Raw genomic sequence first — 14,683 nt, 5'->3', positions numbered from 1 at the left:
GAGAGAGAGAGAGAGAGAGAGAGAGATTATATATAATATTTCTTTTACAAAATATTATTTTGAAGAGCTAAAATGTCAATAAAAGTCACCTTGTTAAACTGTAGAGTTGAATTTTCAACATCAAAAGTCAACAGAGCAGAGAGCTTGCGAAAACATTTGTGAATCACAAAATACAGAAACTTGTCATTAACATAAATTATTTTACAATATACTTAAGCATTCCAAAATATATATAGTTTTTTAAATATGCAAATACAGCAATATGTAATGAAATATATGCTAATTTGCATACATTTATACAACCCAGGCTCATTCTGAAAACGTACTGCTATAAACATTTCTGGAGAGCACCAAATACATCCCAGGAAGTACGTTTCTTTGCAGTTTTTGCTTTCGCGAATCCACCAGAGGCCGCTATGTACGCTCTTTGTGCCATTTGCGACTGCTGTTCTCGTGTAAATCCACCAGAGGCCACTCTCGACTGACTGACTGACTGACCCACCCTCCACCTTTCCTAAACTCAACCAATAGTGTTTTCAAAAGCACAGATTGACTCGCTGACTGAAAAGCAATCCAGAAAAAGAAAAGCCCTCGCCTGATTTTTAACATGTTTTCAGATTTTACCACATTCTCACCCAGTTATTTCTTTTTTTATATATATTTGTAATTTCTGTTTTTGTCTTACCTACTTTCTGGAACCATTCTTTGCCAGACTTGAACCCTGTCGTCATGGTCAACTCCTCTGCGTCTCAAGTCTGCCAACATTCATGGAGATCTAACTGGTGACCTTTTTGAGAGTTTAAGAGTCAAACTTTTTTTCCAGAGCACGATTTTAAGAGTTTTTATCACTCCATCATTCTGAAAATACAGTGTAAGGTCAGAAAAATCACAATTTTGTAGAATAAAATGTTGTCAATATAATGTACTGTATATGAACATTTTCCTCTGTAAATAACCTTCAGAGTAGAGAAACGAGTAAAACTAGGAGGTCTGATGAATGCAAGAGCTACTTAAGCGAGATTTATGTGAATAAACACCTTAAAAACTTTTATTTTTATTATTATTTATAATTGAAATCCATATACACTGATAGAAAAAGTGTGACAAAGCAAACACTTGAAGTGTATTGGGGATCTTGTCTTTACATTAGACTAAAATAAAAGCACCTCATCAGCCAAAAATCTCTAAATTGACTGCAGTCTCTCATGTGAATCTCTTTTTTTTTTCCTCGAGTGCTCTGACTCTTATCCACAGCTCTTCCTTTGGGTTGACTGCAGCACATTCCTCCAATCAATGCAATAATCAATCAGCTCTCCACCTCAGCCCATCAGTCTTCCAGAATAATCTGACCCACATCATAAAATGGCCATCCTGCAGTGCTTGATAGACATCATATGTTATTGCATTATTATTTTTACATATTAACCAATGCCCAAATTATTTTATTGCTCATTAACACAGTTTTAGTTATTATAATTAGAAAGTCAATTGCTCACTGGCTCTGAATACACAGACAAACAATGGGTCACGGGAGGGGGTGGGGTGTTGAACACTGGCTTGGGATGGACGTCGTTACATGTGTTCACCAATAGGAACATTCGGAATGAGCCTAATGCTGCGTTCACACCAAGCGCAAAGCACTACATAACTCACTCTAACTTAGTGGGATGTTTTTCACTTCAAGCAAGTTATTATCTTGAGTTGAATTACTTGCGTAAAAGATGTGATTGAGGTGAAAGTTGCACGTTCATGCAAGAGGAATCTGTCTGATTGTGTCTATAAAACAACATCATTTCACTGCAGCATTCAATGTGCACTTCAACTCTCCTGCTCTCACCAAAACTACTTGTAGGTAGCTCCACAGGTTCAATATACATGGCCAGGCTGTTACAGCCAAACGTTTGGTCATTCATGCTAATGCCAAATGGTGTTTCAATGGTGCCAGCAGTGAGAATCTTGGGCTGAATGTGAAATATGCATTATTGACTATGATGAGTCCACCTTCAATGTCTTTCCCACATCCGGTAGAGTTACGGTGTAGAGAAGCCCCAAAGAAGTGTACCACCCAGACAGTTGCATGCCCAGATTGAAGCCTTAAGGTGGGTCAGTGAGGGTTTGGGCTGAAATATCATGACATTCCCTAGGCCCAATACTTTTTCTAGATTGGCGCGCCACTGCCAAAGTCTACCGAACCATTTTGAAAGAGTAAAAATGGACCCAATGGTTCAAACATTGATTCCTGAAGGCTGCACAATGTTTCAGGATGATTATGTGCCAATACACACGGCTGAAATGGTGACAGGGTGGAGTGATGAACTTGAAAGTAAAGTTTAACATCTCTTGAAATGTTTACCTCCACCAACACGTAGTGACCTGGCCACGCTATTCTGCAAGAAGAATGGCTCAAAGTCTATCTGAATAGTATGCAGGACTTGTATCTGTCATTCCCAAGACAAATTAATGCTGTATTGGCTGGAAAAGGAGGCCCTACATCATACTAATACATTATTGCAGTGTTTCCTTTTCAGTTTCAGGTGTTCAAACATTGATTCAAACATTGCTCCCTAAAGATGGTGCAGTGTGTCAGGATGATAATGCACCAATACACACAGCAAGACTGGTAACAGAATGGTTTGATGAACACAAAAGTGAAGATGAAAATCTCCCATGGCCTGCACAGTCACCAGAACTAAATATTATTGAGCTACTTTGGGGTGTTTTGGTGGAACGAGTCACAAAATTACCTCCACCAACACATTAGCTGCGTCCCAAATGGCACACTATACACTATGCACTCATCTACTATGTACTTATGCACTTACACACTCAACAGGATATTATATGTATGTAGTGTTGTCCCAAATGGCACACTGATGTTTTTTTACTAAGCGGAAATTCAAACTGTTTCCTTGATGATGTTTGACGGTTGCCAAATCAGTGAAATAAACAACTGAATGATCAAATAATACCTGCCGTGAGTATAACCGCATTCAGGAGTGTGCAGGATTCAAGTGTGCAGGACTTGTATCTGTCATTCCCAAGACAAATTAATGCTGTATTGGATGGAAAAGGAGGCCCTACATCGTACTAATAAATTATGGCAGTGTTTCATTTTCAGTTTCAGGTGTTCAAACATTGCTCCTTAAAGGTGTTGCAGTGTGGCAGGATGATAATACACCATACACACAGCAAGACTGGTGACAGAATGGTTTGATGAACATAAAAGTGAAGTTGAACATCTCACATGGCCAGCACAATCACCAGATATAAATATTATTGAGCCACTTTGGGGTATTTAGGAGGAACGAGTCAGGAGATGTTTACCTCCCCCAGCACGTAGTGACCTGACCCTGCTATTCCGTTAGAAGATGGGCTCAAAGTCTATCTGGACAGTATGCAGGACTTATATCTGTCATTCCCAAGACAAATGAATGCTGTATTGGCTGGAAAGGGAGGCCCTACATCATACTAATGAATTATTGCGGTGTTTCATTTTCAGTTTCAGGTGTTCAAACATTGGTTCAAACATTGCTCCCTAAAGGTGGTGCAGTGTGTCAGGATGATAATGCACCAATACACACAGCAAGATTGGTAACAGAATGGTTTGATGAACATGAAAATAAAGTTGAACATCTCCCATGGCCTGCACAGTCACCAGAACCAATTATTATTGAGCCCCTTTGGGGTGTTTTGGAGGAATGAGTCATGAAATGTTTACCTCCACCATCACATAGTGACCTGGCATCAATATTCTGCTAGAAGAATGCCTCAAAGTCTATCTGGATAGTATGCAGGACTTGTATCTGTTGTTCCCAAGACAAATTAATGCAGTATTGGCTGGAAAAGGAGGCCCTACATCATAATAATTATTGCAGTGTTTCATTTTCAGTTTCAGGTGTTCAAACATTGCTCCTTAAAGGTGTTGCAGTGTGGCAGGATGATAATACACCATACACACAGCAAGACTGGTGACAGAATGGTTTGATGAACATAAAAGTGAAGTTGAACATCTCACATGGCCTGCACAATCACCAGATATAAATATTATTGAGCCACTTTGGGGTATTTAGGAGGAACGAGTCAGGAAATATTTACCTCCACCAGCACGTGGTGACCTGACCCCGCTATTCCGTTAGAAGATGGGCTCAAAGTCTATCTGGACAGTATGCAGGACTTATATCTGTCATTCCCAAGACAAATTAATGCTGTATTGGCTGGAAAGGGAGGCCCTACATCATACTAATGAATTATTGCAGTGTTTCATTTTCAGTTTTAGTTTCAGCAAGCAAAAAACAAAATGTAAAATTATTGTGAAAAACTGAATTAGGAAAATGATGGCAGTTTTGGTAACTAACATGTTGTTTCATTCATTCCTGAAGATACAATTACTGTAACTGAAAGTAGAATATTTCCAGGTAATTATTCACACGTCCTTTTGTACCCACGTTTTCATTTTAGCACATGGGAAACCCAAATGTTTGGGTGTCTGTGTCATCATAAAGTTCACAAACCTTTGCTCTAGTCATCCATCCAAAGTCTTGTCCAAAGACATCTTGTCCTTAAAGCACACAGCTAAAGCAGGCCTCATGACTCAATAATGAGCAGTAAACTCCCCCACCCAACCCGAATCCAAGCTCAGCTAAAAGAAAATGACCTGAATCAGCCGGAAACTGACGTCAGCCGACCTCTATGGAGGCCTACAGCTGGCTCGAATCGAGCCGTACCTGTAGACCAATAACCACAGGTGTATCTGTATGTGTATGCGCTCCGCTACAGTTCCCCCTTTTGGCGGTTGCACCTGCGAGGCATCTGTGCGGAACCGGCCATATTAATTCTGCTGCTAAATTGAAAGGTTAAAGCTAGCAGCGACGGAGGTGACGGATTGCCGCTCACCTGGTTCCTCTGGTACTAAAGCACCTGTTTAACTGAGGTGAGGTTCAGTTGTCCTGTCATAGGAAAGAGAGAGAGAGAGAGAAAGAGAGAGGGAGTTTTTAATGATGAAGCCTGGGAGAATCTACATTTAATAGGTTATTTGAGAGAGCTGAATAAAATAAAAGCCGCTGGAGTTGATTGTTCTTATCAGAGTTCATTAACGCAATTTCCTCTCACAAAGGGCTTGTGCAGAAAAGCTCTCTGGCTCAAATAATGACTGGATCAGCCTTCCACCGCTGAATAAGACATGTTTTTTTTCTTTTTTTTTTTTTGGTGTCGTGCGCCGATGCCGGCTTTGGTTATTTACATATAGAGAGGCTCTTACGGACACCGCCAAGCCTGTCTTGGTTTTGATACACTTTAATCGTGAGTACATCATTCTGCATGAGAGCCGTAAACACGGTGGCTGTTGTGTGTGTGCCGGTGGATCCGATTGACTGAGGATTCTTAATGGAGCGGCATAAGTGTTTCTCTAGCCGAACCGGTACCGAACTTGAAGGACGTTCACATTTACAGAGAGATTTGAATTGATGATGTGACCTGGAACCATTCGAAAAGCGAGTTGGCATACCGAATGGGATGGAGTATTGCTGTTGGTATTCAAGTACAAGGATGCTGAATTCATTTAAGTTTTTTTTTTTTTTTTTTTTACCTGGACAAGAGGATATTGGAAAAACAACTTCTGTATGCTTGGCAAAAAGCCTTATTTCAAATGTTGAAAAGTTTCAAAATGGTTTAGATACTAGATGCAAGAGAGAGAATCAAGATATATTGAGAGACATATTAAAAAGTTCATATTTACTGGATAGATAGAGGGGGGGGGGGGGGGCGAATATTGAATTGAAGCCAAACTGTTAGATGGTCATCTATATAGACACACAGCAGGAAAAAAAAGATGGATGGATGGATGGATGGATGGATGGATGGATGGACGGATGGATGGATGAATGGATGGACCAATACATGGATATATGGATTCCACATGGATATATACCACATAGATAGATAGATGAATAGATGGACTTTTGGATATACAGATATATGGATTCCACATGGATATAGATGCATACAAAGTAGATGAATGGATGGATGGACTTATGGATGGATTAATATATAAATTCCACATGGATATGTGGAATGGATGGATGGACTTACTGAGGGACCAATACATGGATTCTTCATGGATATAAATGTTTACCACATAGACGGATGGATGGATGGATGGGTGGGCGGGTGGATAGACGCACGGATGGATTCCACATGGACATACAGTAGATGCATACAACATGGATAGATGGATGGATGGATGGACTTATGAAGGTATCAATATATGGATTCCTCATGGATATAGATGTATACAACATGGATGGATGGATGAATGAATTAATGGACAGATATATGAATTCCATATAGATATAGATGTATACAAGATAGATGGATGAATGGATGGAAGCAAGGACTTATGGATGGACCAATATATAGGTTCCACATGCATATAGATGTATACAACATAGATGGATGGATGGATGGATTCCACATGGATATAGATGTATACAACATAGATAGATGAATTGATGGATAGATGGATGAACAGATGGACATATATATGGATTCCATATGGATATATATGTACGGATGGATGGATAGATGGATGGATCGTTGGATGGATGGACTTATGGATGGACCAATTTATTGATTCCACATGGATTGGTGGGTGGATGGACAGATAGATGGATTCCACATGAATATAAATGTATACAACATAGATGGATGGATGAATGGATGGATAGACGCATGGTATAGATGTATACAAAATAGATGAAAGAATAGATGGAAGCATTTACTTACGGATAGACCAATATATACATTTCTATATATATGTATGGATGGATGAATGGGCTTATGGGTGGACCAATATATGAATTCCACATGGATGGATGGATTCCACATTGATATAGATGTTTACAACATAGATAGTTGGATCCATATATATATATATATATATATATATATATATATATATATATATATATATATATATATATATATATATATATATATATATATGTATATATATATATATATGGATTATGGATATATGGATTCCATATGGATATAGAGATATACAATTTAGATGGATGGATCGATATATGGATTCCACATGGATAGATAGATAGACAGACAGACAGACAGACAGACAGACAGACAGACAGACAGACAGACAGACAGACAGATAGATAGATAGATAGATAGATAGATAGATAGATAGATAGATAGATAGATAGATAGATAGATAGATAGATAGATAGATAGATAGATAGATAGATAGATTTATAGATAGATAGATACGCAGTAAGATCATGGAAGTTTAAATGGATGGCACATAAATGGATAGTCAGCTGCAAAAATGCCTATTAGCGGCCAGTAAGTACACTTACCCAGCACCCTAAAAATCACTGTCACAATAAACTGGGAGTTATTCGGAGCAGCCTGTGGGTTCCTGAAAGTCACCTGATAAGTTGTCCGGAAAAGCTGCAGTTTTGTTCCTGCACACAATTTGTTTGGTTGAGTTCTGCGGTAAAAGAAGCCAACTCAGGACTCTTGCCCTGACGACGACAGTTATTTTTTAACAATTGGGTGCTGAGTCAAGTGAGTGCACATCAGGTCTCCTTAAATCCCGGTTTGCCCTGAGACTTGGTGCAGATGTTTGTGGATATATGTTTTTGTGGATACAAGTGTAAACATGATACATTTGTAGGACGGATACTCTGAGTTTGGTTAAAGACTACATGAAATCAAAATGAACTTTTTTATTGAATAGAGCAGTGTTATTTATATAAAAGTCATCTATGTAATATTTTTTATGTATTTCATTGCTAGATTGTGAATGAAACCTTGCTTATGATATTTTTGACATTATACAATGTTACTTTCATAAATACTTCATATTCATGCTATAAGTGTAACTTTAATGACCTCATCTGTCAACGTGCTGGCGATGTATTGAAGTGCTTGTTCAAACATCTTCATATCTTGATGATCAGAGCTTTCATAACTGCAGTTATTTTCAAGTGTGTTTATTTCATTACTGAAAGGAAAAGAGCTCATACTGTATTTACATATTCATCTGACTGTTGCTGTCAGCAGTGTCCACGGCATCTGCGTGTTCGCTATCAGTGTACTGCCACAAATATATTTCCAACTTCTTATACTTCTAATTAAAGAACGATGAATACTTCAGTGTATGTCATAGTCATGTTTAATACAAGCACAAGCAAATGGCTGCAGTTCACTTAATGGCCACCGGTGTCACTAACAACAATTATTTCTGAATTCTACACACAGTATTCACCTTATTCTCAGCTGACGAGCGGGCGCTGCCATTTGAATCTTTTTGTCTCGCGACTTCCGGTCACATTCACTTCCATTCATTTTTTGACGTTAACAACTGCTCGTTACGCTGCTTGATGTTGCAATTTGATATTTTCTTATTATACTATGCTACTTGGTCTGTGTAGTCATGCAAACATTTGTTTGTTGAGCAAGTAGTTTGGCCATTTTCTGCCGTTTATTATTCCTAGTCATTTCTCCCATAGGCGACTGAATCGGAAGTTCTAAGACAATCGCGAAAACAGGCGCACTTCCGCATTTTAGAATAAGGTCAATAGCCTGTTGATATTATTTATCCATTCATATCACTAACTCAGGGGTGGCCAACCCTGTTCCTGGAGAACCACCTTCCTGCAGATTTCAGTTGCAACCTATATCAAACACACCTGCCTGTAATTATCACGTGGTGTTCAAGTCCTAATTAGTTGGTTCAGGTGTGTTTGATATGGGTAGCAACTGAAATCTGTAGGAAGGTGGCTCTCCAGGAACAGGGTTGGCCACCGCTGCACTAACTGATAGAGGTGTGAACCTACACTGGACTCACGGTTTGGTTCGGTTATGATTATCATGCCATCGATTCGGTTCAATTCGATATCTCTGTGCATCATGGTGCATTGACGTTGCTTTCCATACAATATTTTATACAATTTTTATATATATATTTTTTTCTTCACAGCACAGCAATTCTTGTATTAAAATCTATAAATATTTTTTGAGCGGTTGTCCAGATGCGCAGTTGTGCTCCATTTTGTGTTAGTTTATTGTGTTTTCTCCCCACACTTTGTTCAGGTTTGGCTGTTCATTTAATAAAACCACTAGACTGATCCATTTGTGTTCTCCCTAATTTGATGTTGTGACCGTGGTTGTAACAAGGGGACATGTCCTTATTAATACCCACTGATTATTAAAATGTCCCCTCCAAAATAAAATAACGCTCTCTCAGCTCTAATTAACATAGATGTAAGCGTTAAATCACATTCTCTACTCGAGTCCTACCTCCCTCAATCACATATGGACAGTGTGATTGGCTGTGCCTTTCCCTGCTGTCAAGTGAGAGGCTGCTATGATATGTTTGGATGTTCTCAGCGCCAAAACTGAAGTGAATTTTCCAGTCAAGCTGTGCTAGACTCAGGTGAGACGTGGTCATAAGGAGCTACACATGAAGTCAAGTATGAGTTCAACATAATGATAGTAACCATGGCTGTGTAATTAATCAAAATTTTATGTTGATTTTGGCCTTTTTTTAAAACAATTATGAAAAAAACAGCATTTGAAATAAATGGCCACAGGCATATCACCCTGCAGCCCAAGACGGGTTACTCACTAAAGCTAAGCAGGGCTGAGCCTGGTCACCTTGATGGAAGACCAAAAGGGAAAACTAGGTTGCTGGTGGAAGGGGTGTTAATGAGGCCAGCAGAGGGCGCTCAACCTGTGGTCTGTGTGAGTCCTAATGTCCTAGTAAAGTGAAAGGGACACAATACTGTCAAAGAGCGCCATCTTTTGGATGAGATATTGAACTAAGGTCCTGAATCTCTGTGGTCAGGATAAGCCTGATGTCCTGGATAAACTTCCCTCCATTGGTCCTTATCGCTCATGGCCTCCCAATTATCCCTATCCACTGAATTGGCTCTCCAATCCATCTATAGCTAGTGTGTGATGAGTGCACTGGCACTGTTGTCCTGTGGCTGCCGTCGCATCATCCAAGTGAATGCTGCACACTAGTGGTGGTTGATGTAATTTATGTATTTATATGTGTGTATCTATATAGCGCTTTTATCATGTATGGCCATACACTCAAAGCACTTTACAATCATGAGAAGGGGTCTCTCCACACCACCAGCAGGGTGTAGCATCTACTTAGATGATGCGATTGCAGCCACAGGACAGCGGCGCCAGTGCGCTCACCACACACCAGCTATAGGGAGAGTGGAGAGACGGCCAATTCGGTGGATGGGGATGATGAAGGGTATTTGGCTAGAACACCAGGGTGCACCCCTACTCTTAACGAGAAGTGCCATGGAATATAAATGACCACAGAGAGTCAGGACTCGTCCGAAAAATGGTGCTCACTGACAGTATGGTGTCCCCTTCACTTTGCTGGGGCGTTAGGACTCACTAAGATCATAGGTTGAGTGCCGCATGCTGGCCTTACTAACACCACTTCCAACAGCAACCTAGTTTTCCCATGTGGTCTCCCATCTAGGTACTGACCAGGCTCAGCCCTGCTTAGTTTCAGTGAGTAGCGGGTCTAGGCTGCAGGATGATCTCAAAACAAATAAGGTTTTGGCTGGGTTTTGTTCGAAATTATGCTATTTATAGTTTTGTTTGAAGTATTTCAGGGTATTAAAGTTCATCTATTAGCCCAGTGATGAAACTAACAGCATGGTCGAAGGGTAAATGCGTGTAAGCCGTTTCTAGTGCTTCTTACAAGAATTCCGTTACTTTTTAGAATTTATTCATATTTGTTTTTTAGCTCTGAATTTAATCTGACTCCAATTGAAAGTGACCGTCAAATTTAGACTGTATTTCAAATAGTAAGAATCATTTATGACCCAGTTTATAGTTTTGATTTATATCTGATCCTTTACTCTTCTGTTATACGTTTATTAGGGACCAAACGCCGCTTAAGAGTTCCAAGCCCCAGGATTGAGTTTCTTCTCACGGACATTATCTCAACACTCTGAAGTTAGTCAGAGGATGTAGGGTTAGCTAATACTCGAGGTTGCCTCCTGCTCACTCATACTAAAAGACTAATTTAGTCATTTACATACAACTTGCTAATATGAGTGATTTAATGATTAAAAGGTATTCATGATGCCATGCCAAACTGCTCCGTACAGTCAAATGCGCCTTGACAATCTGAAGAAAAATCATGTCACAACATAATGGTTGCGCAGACCCCACTAAATCTACTGGATATAAACGATTTCAGGAGAATTCAGAATGAATCAAAACTTTACTTTATTTTCCAGATGAAAGTGTATCATGCCGATTACAGTATCAAATAATAAAAAGCCAATTCAGAAATGTACAACATCAGTTACTCAAAGATAAATACAAGAGTTAGAAAGGGATTAAGTACATTGCAGGGTCTTTGCAGTACAGTACATCTCAATGAGGAATTAAACTCTTCTGGCTTCATGCCATCTTTAAATAGTAAAGTAAATAGTAAATAGTAAATTTGTAAACGATAAACACATTTACTGTTAAGCAAAAAAAAATGCATTAAATTAGAACCCCACATCTTTATATACTGGTATCGTCATTGAAAAAAAAAAAGCATATTGCTCAGCTTCTAGTCTTTTGCGAAGCAGTTTATTGCATTTCCTCAGCACTTTGAGGTATACAGTACGGAAGGTTCATGACATTTTGATTGAATTACATTGACTTAAACTTTCAGGCTATCCTCCTGATGCCGTAATATGATTACTATCTCCCCCCCAATGTTTTTATATGAGCTTAAAGATAAAGGCATCCATCCAGCCAGAAACCGAGCTCCAGGCAATAACAGCATCCCACCGCACCTGAGATGTGTCCATTCAGGTCCATTAAAGCACAGCTGGTGTCATTTAGACTCGGAAAGGACGATTCCCTTCGCATTTTATAGAGTTACAACAACAGCGAGCCCCTTAGCCACAGCGCTTTATCACTCATAAGCACAACTAAACCCAGTTTGATATTCAGACGTTAGCGTTAGCCTAGCATACATCATCTGCTCCATGCTGCATTAGGCGCTCATGTATGAATGCTAATAGGCAGAAGTTTCCAAGTATAAATCTGAAAGGGAAAACAGAGTCTGTTGCCAAAATCTGCTCTCCCGGCTGATTAATATGCATCAGATAAACTCGTAAGCAAAGCATAAAATTGATCTAAAAACACCCAGGCAGATATGTGTATGTGCTGGATTATGATGTAATGAATGAAGCGCTAGCGGGGCTAGCATATATACACAGGACGGTCTTTTATAACGGCAGCGAAGCTCTTTTTTTGTGTGTGCCAGTGTAATAGATAGCCGTCTAATTTAATCTAATCTAATTTCTTCTTCTCTGGAGTCTTGTTCTCCTGGTGGTCTCGTGCGTGTGGAAGGATTTTGTGATGAAGGAAATGTGTGTGTGTGGGTGTGTGCATATGTGAAGCCATTATTCATTTTTGTCACATCTAGTTTATTTCTAAATGTCATTAGAGGCTTGGAATTAGAAACACAGAGTCATTTTGCATCAGTGCACATTATTCACAAGAAAAAAACATATGCTTATGATTTCTTTCTGTCTTACCCACTTCATTTTATTTATATATTTATTTGTTGATTCTAGGCTAGTGACAGGAAGGCAGAGTGTACAGGAAACATGTTCGAAAACAATCATAGTTTTGCAATTTATATCATGATGCTAAGATAAGCAGCTTGTTTGTAGTTCAAATTAAAATTCTTGGCACCTTGAAAATATACTTGAAGGAAAAAAAAGATGTACAGTACATAATTACTCTTTTACAACTATTAGTATTGCATCCTGACCAGTCCAACCAACTTGGCAGCATTGACTTAACCAATAATTAAAGTTAGAGGTGGAGATACCTGCTTTGCCCATTGACAGGAAGGCAGAGTGTACAGGAAACATGTTCGAAAACAATCTATTTTCCCAGTTGAGATCAGTATGCAAGAAGTTCCCAGATAACCTACTACTTTCGATGAGATTGTTCACGAGATAATTTATGAACGGTAATGAAACGTCACTACTGATGTAATGGAGGCCAGCTAGTGAGTTCTGTGCAGGTAAACCTCACTCCTCTGACCTCTAAAGGCTGATTTTAGAGGTCGTCGGCATCGCTGACGTGCACCTCTCAAAAAATCTAACTACACTTCGCAACAACGCGTAGCGCAAGCTCTTTGATTGGTCGGCTTGGTAGCGCTGACGAGTCTGGGTGGGAACGACAGCCGCACAAATGGCGCGAGCCCAATGGAGCGATTGTTTACAAGTGTGGAGTCCCGTGAAGGAGCTCCAGATGGAAAGTTTTGTTTTGTGTTTACCTCATAGTTAAAGCTGTTGCACGTCCGCCGGTTCCTGCCTCAAAATGAGCGACTTTGAGCCATTTGTACATTCAGGAAGTGTTGAGGAAAAGCAAAACAGCAGCGAAGAAACTCGACACAGAGGAGCATTAACACCTCACTGCCCACTAGCGTTAATGCAGACCAACAGAGACAGCGCGCAGAAGTATAAATGCACAGCTACGGGTGTTGCATGGGTCGTGGGTTACGCCGGTCACTTGACGCAGAAGTATAAACCAGGCTTAAAGTTGCTCTAGCGACTGATGCTTGAGGCCATGGTCTTTAGCCTCCTTGTTAGAGCAACCGACTCCCATGCAGAAGGTCGCTGGTTTGAAACCAGCTCGGAGCCGGTTGGGTGGCGTAGGACCGGCGGGGTTACACTGACAAAATGGCTAATGTAGTACATCCGAGTTCCATTCATACTCCACACATTCATACTGTATAGAACAGGGGTCACCAATCTCGGTCCTGGAGGGCCGGTGTCCCTGCAGGGTTTAGCTCCAACTTGCTTCAACACACCTGCCTGGATGTTTCTTGTGTACCTAGTAAGACCTTGATTAGCATGTTCAGGTGTGTTTGATTAGGGTTGGAGCTAACATATGCAGGACACCGGCAATTCAGGAACAAGTTTGGTGACCATTGGTATAGAATGTACTTTTCTAAAGGTCGAGTAGTAAATTCAAATGTAGTACCCACCAAGTTGTAGCTAATTTCGGAAGCAGTCAAGTCTTCAGTTTTGTGATTCATATTATTGTTAAAATCAAGAAGCAAGTTTAAACTTCTCCATAATTTCTGCAGGAACAGTTGATATGAGGGTCCAGTATCTCTTCTTGCCTCTCTCTCTCTCTCTTTTTAACTCAAGCCCCCTGCACCTCCTTGGCTCAGTACCCCTGGGCCCAAGGAAGCTGTTGAGATGCAGAGTGAGATATGATGTGTTACAACTGTGGACACACTCCACTGTGTCCAATTCTCTTTCCTTCTCACCTTGACACTCTCTCTCCCTTTCTGTCTTTCACACTTTCTCTCTCACTCCTCCTCCCTCTCTCGCCTTGGTTTGGCTTGCCATCGCTCATCACATTTCCCTCTTCATCCCTACCCTGCGTCCTTTTGTTCTCCATTGTCTTGATATTCCTTGTTGGCACATCTTTCTGTGTCCTGTAACAGCTCTTTCCATTTCCTAGTTCTCTCTTATTATCTGTTTTGCGCTGGATGTACAGTATGACAGTGTTTGAAGGGGTGGAAGTCTGGACGGATGATGCCGGGGTGTTAGCATATGTTGCATCGTGCCACGCGTTGGGCGCCAGACCTTTCACTGCA

The 14,683-nt window shown here is 40.2% G+C and overlaps 1 protein-coding gene across 15 annotated transcripts in view; it reads left to right on the top strand.

Annotated features, from left to right (window-relative positions):
- Positions 1 to 14,683, top strand: part of lrrc4ca (leucine rich repeat containing 4C, genome duplicate a) — a 431,094-nt gene that overhangs the window by 314,611 nt on the left and 101,800 nt on the right. Inside the window, exon 4 of one of the 15 annotated variants that reach the window (XR_015525745.1) lies at positions 713 to 876. The gene's annotated coding sequence lies outside the window, so the exon portion shown is untranslated. 15 annotated transcript variants of the gene reach the window in all.

The sequence above is a fragment of the Danio rerio genome, chromosome 25 (genome assembly GCF_052040795.2).
Source record: "Danio rerio strain M-AB ecotype USA chromosome 25, GRCz13ab, whole genome shotgun sequence".
Lineage (NCBI taxonomy): Eukaryota > Metazoa > Chordata > Actinopteri > Cypriniformes > Danionidae > Danio > Danio rerio.
Note: the sequence above shows the minus strand (reverse complement) of the source record. Positions and strands in the feature narration are given on the sequence as shown.